The sequence below is a fragment of the Papaver somniferum genome, chromosome 1 (assembly GCF_003573695.1).
Source record: "Papaver somniferum cultivar HN1 chromosome 1, ASM357369v1, whole genome shotgun sequence".
Lineage (NCBI taxonomy): Eukaryota > Viridiplantae > Streptophyta > Magnoliopsida > Ranunculales > Papaveraceae > Papaver > Papaver somniferum.
This window is the reverse complement of record NC_039358.1, coordinates 48,453,582-48,470,109: the sequence shown is the minus strand read 5'-3', so window position 1 is coordinate 48,470,109 and position 16,528 is coordinate 48,453,582.

Genomic DNA, 16,528 nt, shown 5'->3' with positions numbered 1-16,528 from the left:
GTTTTCTCAATTTATTGGATGCATCAAGACGGTTCGCCCTGCCACACCAGATCAAAAATACATCGCCATGGGGCTAAAAGAACCAATCTAGTCTTCTTTAATCGACTAATCCTAACTTGTTTATCAATATGAATTCTCCAATGCAAATAAATATTAATTCTCGTATATTTTATTATTATTATACAATTTCTCGTGTCAATGATTGGATCGATGAACAAGATAACAAAACATTTTAAAAATATCCAAATTAATATCGCAAAAACACAAAAGAAAATAAAAAATTATGTGAATTTGGTCGATCTTATTTCGGAATAAGACAAAACAAGGCTTTCCTTGTAAGTTTTTGCATGCGAAGACAAGAACTCATAGTGCTTCCACTGTTTATCTTAAAAATCAAATATCAAGAAAATCCAGTGTGATCCAGTATCGCGTGGTTCGTGTGAGTCCTTAATAGGATCATCAAACAATCCAAATTACCATCCATATCATTTGTGAAATCATGCACCACAAGTTTTTTTGTCGTCAGTCATGCTATTGCACACATAGATTTGCAGGTAAAAATAAAAATAAATCATTTTTTTCTTTTTTCTTGTTATATAATGTATCTCAAAAAATATTACATATTTAAGAATAAGTAGTTATTGATTATTCAACTTTTTTTGTAGAATTAGTTTTCCTTTTTTTTTTTGCATTTTTTTGCTTGTTGTTTTCTCTTATTGGCAGGGTGTTTCTTTTGAATTTCTTTCTTCCCGTATTAATTCAAATCCTCGATATATTTAGCAACGAAATATAAGATACCATCCTGATGTAGCATGTATCTTCTTTTGTATTATACGTGCGGGTTTGCTCTTCGCTTTATACCTGCCGCTTGTCGAAATGATTTATAGCAAAAACGTAAAGAGTTACTAGTTAGTGATGGAAATACAGTTTATTATAGAATTGACAACGACGGTGCTGGCGACGGTCAGTATGTTGTCAGACGGTGGAATCTGGGAGATGAAAAAAAGAAGAGCGAGAGCGTTTTTGATCTTGGTAAAATAGGGTATTGGTTGACGATTGGATTTACGATACTGTGTTGGCAATTTACTTTCATGGGGATGGCGGGGTTAGTGTTTCTTCAAATTAACATATCTTTTCTCCAAATTAATACATAAAGGGAAAGAAAAAAATCACATATTTTACATATATTTTCTGCAAAAATAAAAATAAATAAAAAATAAAATCTATACATATTTCCTATCTTTTCTCCACCTATTGAATGCATCGAGACGGTTCGCCTCGCCACACCGAATCAAAAATGCATTGTCACGGGGCGGGGCGAACCCAGCGCACACAAAGTCAAAAATATGGCTAAAAGAACAAATCTAGTCTTCTCTAATCGAGTAATCCTAACTTGTTTACCAATATAAATTCTCCAATGCAAACAAATATTAACTCTCGTATATTTTATTATTATATTATACAAGATAACAAATATAAAAAAAGTCCAGTGTGATCCAATATCGCGTGGTTCGTGTGAGTCCTTAATAGGATCATCAAACAATCCAAATTATCATCCATATCATTTGTGAAATCATCCACCACAAATTTTTTTTCGTCAGTTATGTTATTGTTGTATTGCATACATTGATCTGCATGTAAAAATAAAAATAAAGTTGTAAGATCCTTTCGGTTTGCTTTTGTATTTTTTCATGTCTTTGTCATTTTTGTGAGAAACACATATAATCATGATGTGTAGTATTTCATACTACGAAAGGGAATAACAAATAGGTTTGGATTAAATATCTATCTAGCTTTCCTTTAGGGGAAGTAAAGCTTTGTTATTCAAATATGTCAAAAACATCATTTATTTTTGAATATTCGAAGGTTATTGTGTTATTTAAACTTAAAATCAAGCGTATGAAGAATGAGTTAAGAGAATGTTATGTAATGTAATATCTTTATCTTTTAATTCGTGTATTCTCCATATGTAATAGAATTTTGTCACTAAAATTAAAAAATGGGGAGATTGTTAGAGAACTGCTCGATTGAACCCGCCAAGCATTGGTATGTCAAGGTTGGTTGTCATATTTTAATATCAAAACTCATAAGTGGCTTGATTAAACTACTAGATTCAACTTCGTCAGGTTAGACTACGAAGTCTAGAAATGTTGAGATATACAAGTATTACTCTGAAGACCTGAAGAATCCGAAGACGTATCGACATCAACGAAGACATCATCCTTCCACTCGAGGTTAGTAATACATGACTTTGATATCGTTGCTTCCAAGTCGTTTCTAATTGAAAACATAACATGCGAAGTTATATACATGAAACTCTAGTATTAGAGATTTGATCATCTTATTATGATCAAAGTACCAAGGAAGAATATATCAATAGTTGTGAATTGTTTATATTGGCGTATTATATTATGAAGTATAATGCTTATCTTTTGAACTTCGTAATTGCGACATCAACATAATCTTTGTAACTCGTTACTAGATTGTGCAGTGAACATAGGGTTGATTTCATGCCTAGAAAACTATGTTTGATTAATAAGTTTAAGGAAGTAGATTTACAAACTTGTTTCGTAGTGGAAAGAAATCGATAAGATTGAAGGCCCAGTTTTCATTGAAGATCTAAAGTTGGACCGATCCGAACCTATATAGGGAATCCTAACTTATGTTAGGCGTCAATATAGAACCAATCCCTACCTATATTGGATGTCAAGGTAGAAACTATCCCTACATACATTTGGAGTCATGGTAGAACCGATCCCAATATGCGAAACCGATTTTTTAGTCACGTACGACACTTTAAGGTTTGTATGATTTTGGAATTTGGGTTTGCAAAATAGGAAAGTTCAAGATGTCGATATAATGAGTAACTTAAACATGAGCACAAAAGATGTTCCTTGACACTAGGTGAGATCCCAAACCGACATGGGGAGAGACGTTTTGAACTTGTGCTTAATTTACATATCTTTGTGGGGAGAGCGGATGTTCAATTGTAGGAGATACTTGTACCTATACGTCCCCTTGAAGAAAACCGATTTTTGGTGAAACCGTTCAAACTAAAAGATAGTATATTTTTCCGGTATTAATACTATTTTGTTTTATTCATCATCATCCTTGTTTTTCGCCTTTGCCAATTTTGTTGACAAAAATGGGGAGAATTATTAAGTAGTATCATACTACTACATATGACTTTTCAGAGAATTATGTAAGGGGGTATGGATTATGTTATATAGGTTTTACCTATTTTGCAAAAGATGTAATTATTGACTAAGGGGGAGAACATATTACCATAAAATTTCTTCAAAGTTGGTGCAATTGAACTTTGAGGAAGGTAACGATACTATGTTTCTGCATAACTGAAAAAGCGGGGGTCTAACAACCACACCCAATATTTCGTTTGGCAATCCGTATGTACTAACTCCAAAATAATTCCGTGAGAATCAACTGGACAGTCAAACTCAATCAAGGAAATATGTCCAAGAGTTGTATCTCTATTTCTCAATACAATCTGCAATCGAACAGATAGAAATATGTGAGTCCAGCTGATATGCGAAATAACTTGAATGGTATCAAAAACTAATATTCAAGTGTCAATCAATTTCAATCAACAACCAAAGGATGGATTCACCAATTGATTGAACTACGTACAACCTATGATATTTCAATTATATAAACAAATATAATGTGGAAAATAAATAACACAGACACCAGAAGTTTTGTTAACGAGGAAACTGCAAATGCAGAAAAACCCCGCTAGTCCATTTTTGAACATCACACTGTATTAAGCCGCTACAGACACTAGCCTACTACAAATTAACTTCGGACTGGAATCCAATCTCACACTGACCAAGGTACAATCGCGTTCCTTACGCCTCTGAATCCCAGCAGGACTCTACGCACTTGATTCTCTTAGCTGATCTCAGCCACAACTAAGAGTTGATACGACCCAAAGTCGTAGACTTATAAAAAAATTTGTCTCCCACAGAAATGTCTATTCTGATAGATAAATTTGTCTATGAAGTTTTTTTCCGTCTTATGATAAATCAAGGTGCACAGGAACCAATTGATAATCCGGTCTTATATTCCTGAAAAACATCCTAAAAATATCAATCACCTCACAATAACTTAACTATGTGGTAGTAGACAAGTTATTGTGGAATCACAAAGAATAAGGCGAAGAACTTTTTGATTACTTTTTATATCTTACCTATTAGAGATAAATCTCGAGAAAATCTTAGAGAAGATTGTACTCAACACGGTAGAACAAGTAAGATCAGAATATGCAACTACAGAGAAAATAGTTGGATTTGGCTTCAGAATCCCAATAAAGTCTTTAAGTCGTTAACATATAATGGTTTTAGGAAAAACCTAGGTTAACGGGGAATCGAATCTAGTCGCAACTAGTATCACACAGGAGGTGTGGGGATTAGGTTTCCCAGTTGCTAGAGTTCTCCTTTATATAGCCTTTCAATTCAGGGTTTGCTAAGTTAGCTTAGAAACAAAACATTCCATATTCATCGTTAGATGAAAATACGATTTAAGATACAAGCTAAGTTTGCTTGAAACTAAAGCAATATCTCCCCACTGTTAGATGGTCTTATCTTGTCACACACAAATGAAATATACTTTCATGTAGATATGGGTAACCATACCTAAACGTGTATATTGAGTTGGCTCAATAATAGTTAACCAAAGTTAGCCATATGATCACTTTTGTCTTAACCACATTCATCTAGCACATCTAGATCAACTATGAATATTAATCAATCATGAAAGATAATCGAATGAATCTAATTGTGTTTCATATAGTTGTTCAATTGTTGACATTCACATAGAAGTATATATGATCCAATTGAAGGAAAATCGGATTGTTTGATAATGTACAAAGTACAGGAATCAGTTCATGAACATTAAGCCACGGTTTGCAAAGATTGCGTTCCTTATTTCATAAATGTATTTTTTCATGAGTATGTAAACATACTAAACCAGTTTTAGAACTTTGACCACTAAGTTTGCAAATGGGTACGAAAACTTTAGTTCCGGAATTTGGTCTTGACCAACAATTTGCAAACGGGTACGCAAATTGTCGTTAACTCAGATAGAACCGTTCGCATAGTGGTATGCAAACTTGGTCCTGGACTTTAAGAGTTAAAACCGTTCGCATACTGGTATGCAAACTTGGTTTTCGGACTTGAATCATACCAACACAGTTTGTACACTAAGTACGCACACTGTGATGTTTTCCAGACATGGGTTTTAGTTCTAAACTCTCATTTCAATCATTGAAACATTCTTAGAAGACGAAAATGGTTGTCTCACACGAACCATTAGCCTATAAGCAATTTTCAAGTGATCGAATGATCAATACGAAACTTTCCAAGTCGACATCAAATGACTGTCTCACACAAATCATGTAAGATGTGTCAAGGTAATTTTCACATGATCATCTTTTGACTTATTATTTCGTTTCCAACAAATAAATTGTTTCCAACTAAACTCGTCAAGAATAATGATGAGTGTAGATAAATGAAAAAGCTACCAACACATATTTCGATAAATAGATAAGCGAGTTGTACTCATCTCGAAATAACAAATGTGTATGATATGAAAGTCTCAATAGGAGATATAATAGATTTCTGAGTGACAGACAAGTTTTAATCTCCACATACCTTTTGTTGATGAAGTTCCTACGAGTTCTTCAGTAGATCTTCGTCTTCAGTTGTAAGCGCTGTGAAGTCTAAAGATCAACTATACAATTTATCCTAGTCCGAAACTCCTATAAGTAGACTAGAAATCAAGACTATAGTGTTTATCAACTAAACTTGACAAACAACCTTGAGATTGCAACTCTTGCGAGTTCGACCGAGCACTTCTCTAACAATCTCCCCCTTTATAAATTTTAGTGACAAAACTATCAATACATATGGATTACAAAATAAATAAACTTTATAGCTTCTCATCCATCATGCTTGATTTTCTTGGTTCTGTTAGAGCATAGCTCGGTTGAACCCACCAGGCGTTGGTATGTCAAGTTTGCTTGTCATATTTTAGTGAACCAAAACTCATTTAAAGTGTCGCTTGATTATATGCTAGAGTCAACTTCGTATAGGTTAGCTTGAAAGTATTAGGATATGATGTATCACAAGTATTACATGAAGACTTGAAGAATATGAAGAAGTAAGGAGCTACAACGACGACATCATCCTTCCACTTGAGGTTAATAATATTTGACTTAAAAGGTTTCATTCCCTGATGTATCTTTCAAGTCGTGCATATTGAAAACATAACTGCGAAGCTGTGAATATTATACTCTAGTTAGACATAGTATTAAGAAAAAACAATACGAAGTATAACGTCTATCTTTTGAACTTCGTATATAAGACATCGACATAATCATATGAATGCTATTGTGATTATATATGGGTATGGGTGAATATTTCGTCCTAGGAAACAATGTTTTACATTCGTTTAAAGGAAGTAAATTCATAAAATTGTTTTGTGAATCGAAAGGGAAATCACTAGGATTATTGGTATTGTTATTCATTGCAAATCATTTGAATTACCAATATGTGTGTTTAGTATAACCGCTCATAACTTTTTTAGTATCTTGGTAAAACTATTCACAAGGCCTGAATTTTGTATTGGTATGACTTTTATTAGTGAAACCGATCTTAAGTAATCACCTAAGATGGTAAGATCGATATCTTGAATTTGGTGTGACTAAATACTAGCCATTGGGTAACCGATCCTAGTAAGAGGTGTGACCGATCAAAAGAGAGAGTGTAATCGATCCTTGTAAGAGGTTTAACAAGTTTTAGTAAGTTGGTGTAACCGATCCTATAACTTGGTCAATGGATCACAAGTTTTACCGTAAGAAGTGGTAACTGATCCTAGTACTTAGTTAGCCATTTTATGATAACTAGTGTAACCGATCCTAGTACCCACTTGGAGGTAAAACCAAAACTTTATGTTGAGGTAGAACCGTGAAACCCATTAATGGTGATTTGATAGGATAATCAATCACATAGTTCTTGGAAGTCAGATGAACCAATTCTAAACTTGTTTGGAAGTGTGGCAAATCGGTTCCAAGATTGTAAATATGAAAAAGGATTTACAAAGTAAAGATGTCGACATACTCTGAACATGTGCAGTAACTCTTATCTTTTATTGTTCAAAGATATTCCTTAATAGCTAAAGGAGAATCCCAGATCGAAATAAATTGAGAATCTTTCAATTAAGGTTTTTAGTTTTATATGCTTTTAATTTCCAGCAACTAAAATGCATATCTTTAGAAAATAAAAATTAGTAATGTGCATTTACTAGTTGGAGATTATCTACTGAGATTTCGGTCAATATTTGGACAAAGCATTTCCAGGAATTATGAAAACCGTTTTTGCCCTTATTGCATATCTTTGAGAATATTCGGATTTGAAAATTACTTGGTGTCCAAACTTCCTTGTCTATAAATACCGAAGTTTGCATTTCTAGCAAACTAATCCTCAGAGCCAGCAAAACTACCTAGTTGTGTTGTTACTGGTGGAGCCGTCTATTCGGAGAGGAAAGTACCCTAATTAGGCGAAATCTCTTACGACCGCTTGTTTTAAAGACTTCTTTGGGATTGGGAAGCTCTACGAGTACCGTTGGTGGGAAACTAGATAATTGCAGTTTATTATTAGTTTCCGATTGATTTGATTGACTAAGGGTAGTTGAACTTTGATTGCACCTGGTTTGTTTATGCTTGAGAATCTTATATTCTGCTATAAGATTCACTCAAACTAGATCGAAGTTTTAACGGGGATCTTTAGACTGTTTGTATCTCTAAATACGTCTTGTGATAATCCGTTGTTAACAGACTTCGTTCTGTGTGTGATTGATTACAAGATATTCAAGTTGATTGTGTGCAGGTGTTTATTGAAGATCAAGGAAGATTTGAAGACAAAGAAGGTATTTGGCTTCATAATCTTTGGTATGCACAGAACTTGATTCGGCTGGAAAGGGATTCAACTATAATCGGTTTATCTTTGTGATAGATTGGATTTATTAGTTGAGTAGATCGGCATCAATACGTTTCTTTGTGATTCAAAGTATTGATTGCATAATCTTAACAATTACTTTGGTAGTTGTTGAAAAGATAGATCTAAGGACCTGACAAAGGAGTTTATTGGGATAAACGGAAGAGCCTTTTGTCAAACTCATATCACTTGTTTGAAAAGAGTTGTTACCAAACAGATTTGTTGTTCCTTTATTGTTTGGAATACGAACCAAAGGAATTGTTCCAAGTGCGTGACTTATTGCAAGTTGGAGGCGTAGGGATACATACAAAACTAGATAAACTATAGGTTTAGTTGCTTGGTCTCAACTATACGAAGTTGGTTTGATTTTGTATAACGGCTTAATCCTGAGAGTATTCAATTCTGGGCAAGCCCGGGGTTTTTCTGCATTTGCGGTTTCCTCGTTAACAAAATCTTGTTGTGTCTTTTACTTTTATATTTCCCCAATTATAATTGTTTTTATTATGATTAGAAGTAAAATACACAAACGTTAATTCCTATTTACTTGATAGCAATCCTATTGTGTTTGGTTAAGTCCGAACCTTTTATCAAGTAAACATACTTCGTTGTTGTATTGTCTCGATCTTGTATCCGTAGTCAATCACACAAGTTATCTTATTGTCGTATTGTCTCGATCTCGTAACTATAGACGATCACACGAAGTGTGAACCGATTAGTTGTATTGTCTCGACTCAGACCATAGACAATCACTTTCGGAGAAAGTACTTATAGGTGGAAAAGTTTTAGATTGAGGTATATTTGGGTACCCTCGTCTTTCAATTGGTATCAGAGAGCAGGCAAACACGAAAAAAATCTAACAATCTGTGTTTGGTGCGATCGAACCTATAGGATATGAATCAAAATAAGAAAAGCAATGCTAAACTTATGAAGAACTCAGTTAACGTATGTCAAGATAATGAGAATAAGATCTCAGAAAAGGTCAATGGAAATTGGTCTCTAAGTCTTTTCGAAAATCAAAGAAAAAGTCTATGACTAATAACTTGGTCACGAATCAGGTTCCTAATTAGAAAAGAATAAATATGAAACTCAAGAAACATGTTTTTGATCCGACTCCAATCTCCAGTGAAAAGAGATTAGATTCACTAGTCTGCCCAAGTTCTGAATTTCGTAAACTGTTGGATAGATTTTTCGAACATGTTGAAAACTTTTCAGAAAAGGGAAAACCCATTGACAATCTAGACGACGTCCTAGAACTTATTGTTCAAATGAATGTAAGAATTTGTGAAGGAAAGCGAGAAACACTCAGTCTTCAAAATAATCTGATAGATTATGAGGAACAAAAAATAGCTCTATGCAACGAAGTTCATCAACAGACTACAAAGTGTGAAATTCTTACACAATCTCCGGAGCATTCACAAGTAAGTAATAAGATCCTTATTGAAGATCTTCTTACAAAGACAAGCCGAAAGGTATATCTAGACAAGTGTTTAGAAAAACATTTACAACAAGGAATGAATACCTTAAGAGGACATATAGAATGTCTTGAACTAAATACATCAACAATTTGTCGGATGGCAGATCTAGACCACACGGGTTCAAGTTCAAGTAACATACCATCCTGGGCACAAGATGTAATCAAGGATATATCATCTCGTAATATTCCTGAAGTGGATGGATTCAAAACCCACACCAGGGATCATGATAATATCCCTAACAGTAAGAAGGAATAAATTCCTCAAAAGGTATTTAGTGAGGAAGATCCTCACCCCAACGCTTAATTGTGTTGGAATGTGCATCCTTACAAGGTCTGACTTTTGTATTGGTATGACTTTTATTAGGGAAACCAATATTAAGTAATCACCTGAGATGGTATGATCGATTTGTTGTAATTGGTATGACCAACTCTAGACATTGGGGAACGATCCTAGTAAGAGGTGCAACCGATCACAAAAGGGGAATCGATCGTTATAAGATGTGCAACAAGTTTTTAGTAATTGGGGAACCGATTATATGAACACGTGCAACAAATACAAGTTAGATACCATATATATGTGGGAACCGATCCTAGTACCTAGTCAACCAAGTTTTGGTAACTAGTGTGACTAATTCTAGAACCCACAAGGAGGTAGAACCGAAACTCGTTTTGGTAGAACCGTGAAACCCATGATTTGTGAATTGATAGGATAATCAATCATATAGTTCTTGGAATTCAGATGAACCAATTCTAAACTTGTCTGGAAGTGTGGCAAATCGGTTCCAAGATTGTAAATATGAAAAAGGATTTACGAAGTAAAGATGTCGACATACTTTGAACATGTGCAATAACTCTTATCTTTTATTGTTCAAAGATATTCCTTAATAGCTAAGAAGAATCCCGGATCGAAATAAATTGAGAATATTTTAATTAAGGTTTTTAGTTTTATATGCTTTTAATTTCCAGCAATTAAAATGCATATCTTTAGAAAATAAAAATTAGTAATGTGCATTTACTAGTTGGAGATTTTCTACTGAGATTTCGGTCATTAATTGGACAGAGGATTTCCAGGAATTATGAAAACCGATTTGGTGTTTATTGCATATCTTTGAGAACATTCGGCTTTGAAAATATTCGGTTTTTGGAAATTCCTTGGTCTATAAATATTGAAGTTTGCATTTCAAGCAAACTAATCCTCATAGACAGCAAAACTACCTAGTTGTGTTGTTACTGGTGGAGCCGTCTATTCAGAGAGGAAAGTACCCTAATTAGGTGAAATATTTTACGGCCGCTCGGTCTAAAAACTTCTTTGGGATTGAGAATCTCTATTAGTACCGTTGGTGGGAAACTAGATAATCGCAGTTTATTATTAGTTTTCGATTGATTTGACTGAGTAACAGTTGTTGAACTTTGATTGCACCTAGTTTGTTTATGCTTGAGAATCTTTTCTTCTGATATAAGATTCACTCAAACTAGATCGAAGTTTCGACGGTGATCTTTAGACTGTTTGTAGTTTTGAATACGTGTTATGATAATCCATTGTTAACAAACTTCGTTTTGTGTGTGTGATTGATCACAAGAGATTCAAATTGATTGTGTGCATGTGTTTATTGAAGATCAAAGAAGATTTAAAGACAAAGAAGATATTTGGGTTCATAATCTTTGGTGTACACAAAACTTGTTTCGGATGGAAAGGGATCCAACTATAAGTGGTTTATCTTTATGATAGATTGAATTGATTAGTTGAGTAGATCGGCATCAATACGTTTCTTTGTTATTCAAAGTATTGATTGCATAATCTTAACAATTACTTTGGTAGTTGTTGAAAAGATAGATCTAAGGACCCGACAAAGGAGTTTATTGGGATAAACGGAAGAGACTTTTGTCAAACTCATATCACTTGTTTGAAAAGAGTTGTTACCGAACAGATTTGTTGTTCCTTTACTGTTTGGAATACGAACCAAAGGAATTGTTCCAAGTGCGTGACTTATTGCAAGTTGGAGGCGCAGGTATACAGACAGAACTAGATGAACTATAGGTTTAGTTGCTTGGTCTCAACTATACGAAGTTGGTTTGATTTTGTATAGAGGATTAATCCTGAGAGTATTCAATTCTGGGCAAGCCCGGGATTTTTCTGCATTTGCGGTTTTCTCGTTAACAAAATCTTGTTGTGTCTTTTACTTTTCTATTTCCCCAATTATAATTGTTTTTATTATGATTAGAAGTAAAATACACAAACTTCAATTCCTATTTACTTGATAGCAATCCTATTGTGTTTGGTTAAGTCCGAACCTTTTATCAAGTAAACATACTTCATTGTTATATTGTCTCAATCTTGTATCCGTAGTAAATCACACAAGTTATCTTGTTGTCATATTGTCTCGATATCGTATCCATAGACGATCACACGAAGTGTGAACCGATTAGTTGTATTTTCTCGACTCAGTCCATATACAATCACTTTTGGAGAAAGGACTTATAGGTGGGAAAGTTTTAGATTGAGATATATTTGGGTACCCTCGTCTTTTCAGGTTCTTCAACATTCCTTGAATTCTTAGCCGATCCAAGTATTCCAGTGATTCCGAATATGTTCGACTCAGCATCATTGTTGTTGAAGATCCATAGCCATAATAATACGAAAACAGTTGTCCTCAAATAATTATATACAGTGTCATAGTATTATTACACAACATCAAAGTCCAATTGCATCACAACTTTGACAATAATACAATGGTGATATGTATCACTCCCCCTTAGTCAATACTTCATCTCACAATGAAAACCATTACCCCTTACGTAATGATCCGTAAACCATATGTATGTAGTGTGAACTACCAGATAATTCTCCCCCTTTTTGTCAATATAAATTGGCAAAAGTACGAAAACTAACGGGATCATAATGAAATTCACATAGAGATATTTCATGACTAAAAGAGAACATATCAACTTTGTTTCGATGATTTCACATAGTCGAAACTTAGTGTATTCATTAAGGAGTTAATAAAGATACAAGATAACTCCTAGAATTTTCCACAGCCGCACTCCCCACAAATATTTGGCAATTAAGCGCAAGTTAAACTAAGAACTCTCCCCCTGTAGATGGTGGATTTTCGACAAGGGATAAAATCGTGAACTTATAATTATACGAAGCTCTGATACAACAATCAGACGTGAGTATAGAGACACAGGTCTCTCATCAAATTCTCAACGGAGAGTACTTTCTCTCAGAGTACATGTAGATATGTAGTCTCACGACTGGACAACGACATATCTCATGAACACTGAACACTTTCAATGATTATTTCTATATAGTATCACGAGATGGACGGCTCCTAGACAGCTTGCTCTGCTAGTGTAGAGCGATAACGTCTTCAGGAACAAACAACGAGTTTACCCTGACTATATAAAGGATATGACTTACCGACAAGCTCATATCGGGATAATTAATGCTTCTAGACAGCTTGCTCTGCTAGTATAGAGCCACAAAGTTAATTATTCCTAATTAAGATTAATTCTGCCGTGACATTCACTATGGTTGAATCCACGACTGGTCCCATGGAATGGAAATAAACAATTGTTCTGATTCTATGATCGAATCCACGACTTGATCTCATAGAATAACAATAACTATATTATCTCATTACTCCGATTTCATGATCGAATCCACAACTGGTCTCATAAATGGTAATAGATAAAACTTAATTACTCCGATTCTATGGTCGAATCTACGATCCCATGGAATGGTAATGCTCACTTTATTATTCTGAATTCGTAGTCGAATCCTCAGCTGATCCTATGAATTAATAATAAACATCTTATTACTCAGTTTTGTGAATTATTCTTCACTGAATTCCACAATTAGTAATAAATAATCAACAACCGGGCGTCTGAGCTACCTCTAAGTAAGCCCCGATCCAAATGGTGAAAGTGTGTTCAACGACGATGCACTAACAGTCACCGCAAGAACGAGTATTTTAAAATACGACGAAACGATTAACCTATTGCAAAATAGGAAAAAAATAAAAAATAATCAAAATATTGACCAAGGCGCCAAGGGATTGGACTCATTGACTGGCCGACCGTGCCATGACCAATCCCACGCCAGTTTTATATTTTATCATATTTTATCATTTTCCTTCATTTGATGAAAATCCTTTCATTTGAACAAATCTCCTTCGTCTCGAGGAAACTCCTCGACTTCATGGTGTTTTCATAAACCCATGACAATGATATAAAATTAAGGAAAAATAGTGTGGGGTGTGTCCATTGGCCAACCGGCCATGCCTTGGTCCCATCCGGCCCCACACCTTATGGTTCCTCATTATTTTATTATTATTATTATTATTATTTCCATGATTTCATGAAAATTCCTTCAAATCATGGTATTTTCAAAATACATAAAAAATAATAATATAAAATTAAGGAAACACGTGGGACCGGGCCCAGCCGGCCGGCCATGCCTTAGCCGGTCCCACACGCCCATGTATTTTATTATTATTATTTTTAGGATTTCCTTCATCCCATGAAACTCCTTGATTTCATGGTATTTCTCTCAAATTAGGAAAATCCCTTCAAATCATGGAAAAATACATTAAAAATAATAATATAAAATTAGGGAAACACGTGGGACCGGGCCCAGCCGGCCGGCCATGTCTCAGTCGGTCCCACACGCCCATGTATTTTATTATTATTATTTTTAGGATTTCCTTCATCCTATGAAACTCCTTGATTTCATGGTATTTCTCTCAAATTAGGAAAATCCCTTCAAATCATGGAAAAATACATTAAAAATACATAAAAATTAGGGAAACTTGTGGGACCGGGCCCTAGCCGACCGGCCGCGCCTCCGCGGTCCCACACGCCCTTGTTTTTATTATTTTAATATTTTTTTGCTTCCCTGAACTCATGAAAACTCCTTCAATTCATGGAAACTCCCTAAATTCATCAAATTTCTCAAAATTCATGATTTTTTCATGGAATCATCAAAATATTATAAAATTAAGAAAAAGGCATCACGGGACCGTGGACACGACCGGCCGACCATGCCTTGCCCTCGGCGGTCCCACACCTACTTATTCCTTATTTTATAATTATTTTCCATCATCTCATGGTGTTTTCCTCAGTTTCGTCGAAACCCTAATTTTGGCATATTTTCTCGAATGGATGCTCAATTGCACGCCAGAAAATATTAAAATTCTCAGGACTGAGACGCGAACGCCTTGGGGACACGAGCACGCTATCTTGACCGACCAAGATTGGCTCTTTGGCTTACAGAAGCCGGTCCCATCAAGTTTCACAGTTTTGACCTAATTTGCACAATTGCACGTATTAGGTCCAAGACTCTTCCAAACACTTTGGATTTTCATGAAGTGATCATCAGGCGGTCACGTGACTACCCAAGGCCAGTTTCGTGACCCCATGGTCGGTCCCTCACTCCGTCATAATTAATTAGGTTTTCTCACCTAAGGCTCAGACGAGCATTTTCGAATTAATGATTAAACCAGCATTTGATCATTCTTTCACCAACAAATCGTCAACTCTTCAGGAGTTCTTTGTATTTGCTCACGTGAGCATATGGACACTACATGGTTGATCCACGGTCCTATGTAGTCGCTCCCTCCTTCGTCCCATGGTTAAACTTCTGACGAACCATGAATTGATCATCAATTGATCAAATTAGGGTTTCTGAATCCAAGGATCATCATTCCAGATTCCAACCTTAATAATTTTACGACGACCTCATGGTCATTAATTTTATTAATTATGCTCGGTTCAACGACCAGTATTCTAATTAATATTTTTGGTACGCTGCCAATAATCCATCAGATGAGCAACACATGCTCAGACGATCAAATATTTAACAATTCATCACATGAGCAACACTTGCTCAGATGATAAATATTTGCTCAGACCAAGGAATATTGGTTTAACAATCAATATTCAACGATCCACCGAATGAGCAATACTTGCTCACTTCATCGTAAGAACTATACCTCTGTCTCATGACATGTTCAATTCATGAGTTTCAGAAACATCATGTTCAACTCAGCAACTACATGGACTCATCGTCCCATCAAACCACGAAGTCATCAATTGACTAACATACCACGAGACGTCAATTGTGTCACTTTGGGGGGTATCACTTAGGGTTTTGGTATGGCGGTCTACGGCACGTGTGTTCAAACACACGATGGAATGTGAGAAAGTCGTGCAATCAGTTGAAGGAATTCACGAGGTAGTGGGTGGAAAATCGACCAAGTCTCCACACGTTGAGCAACTGGTTTCAAACACGATCTCCACTTCCCCACTCCTTGATTCCATCAACTGTCACACTTCATGGGATCATGGTGTCTAAAATTCCAACAATATAAATAAGTCTCTGAATCATGATTGAATCATCCGCATCAACAGTATCATCAATCTCACGTCTCGTCGACAACACGAGATCATCAACTCATCAATTGAGAAACTACTCTCAATTGAGCAATTTCAATCATTCAGAGCTTATCATATTCAGAATTCACACACCCACAATATTTGATTACCAGTGATTCCACACATTCCCAGCTTCCCTCCTACAGATCAACCCATCCTTAAGTTCAAAGTTCGGTTACCTACCATTTTATCCTAGGTAACCGAACATTACACTGTACGACCAAAACCTCCATTAACGAGCGAGTTCGGTAACCTGTGTGTTTGGAAAAGGTAACCGAACTACACTTTCAGGTGTGTTCGGTTACATGTTCTTGACATATGGCAACCGAACTGGCCCAAATCTACATAAAAAATTTCATTTTTTGAAGGTTTGGAGCAGTTCAACCAACATTATCTAAGTTTGAAGCATACCTGGGTACCCAAATACCCTTCCTCCGGTTGTGGTTGGTAAAATCCATCGTTTTTCATGTTTTCCTTCTTCATCTTCTCTAACTTTACTCTCTCAATAATTCTACTTCTTTAAAAAAAACAATCTGATTTTTTAATCTCACTAATTATCTTTAACTTAATCATCTCACTAATCATTACACTAACTATTATTAACACTAAC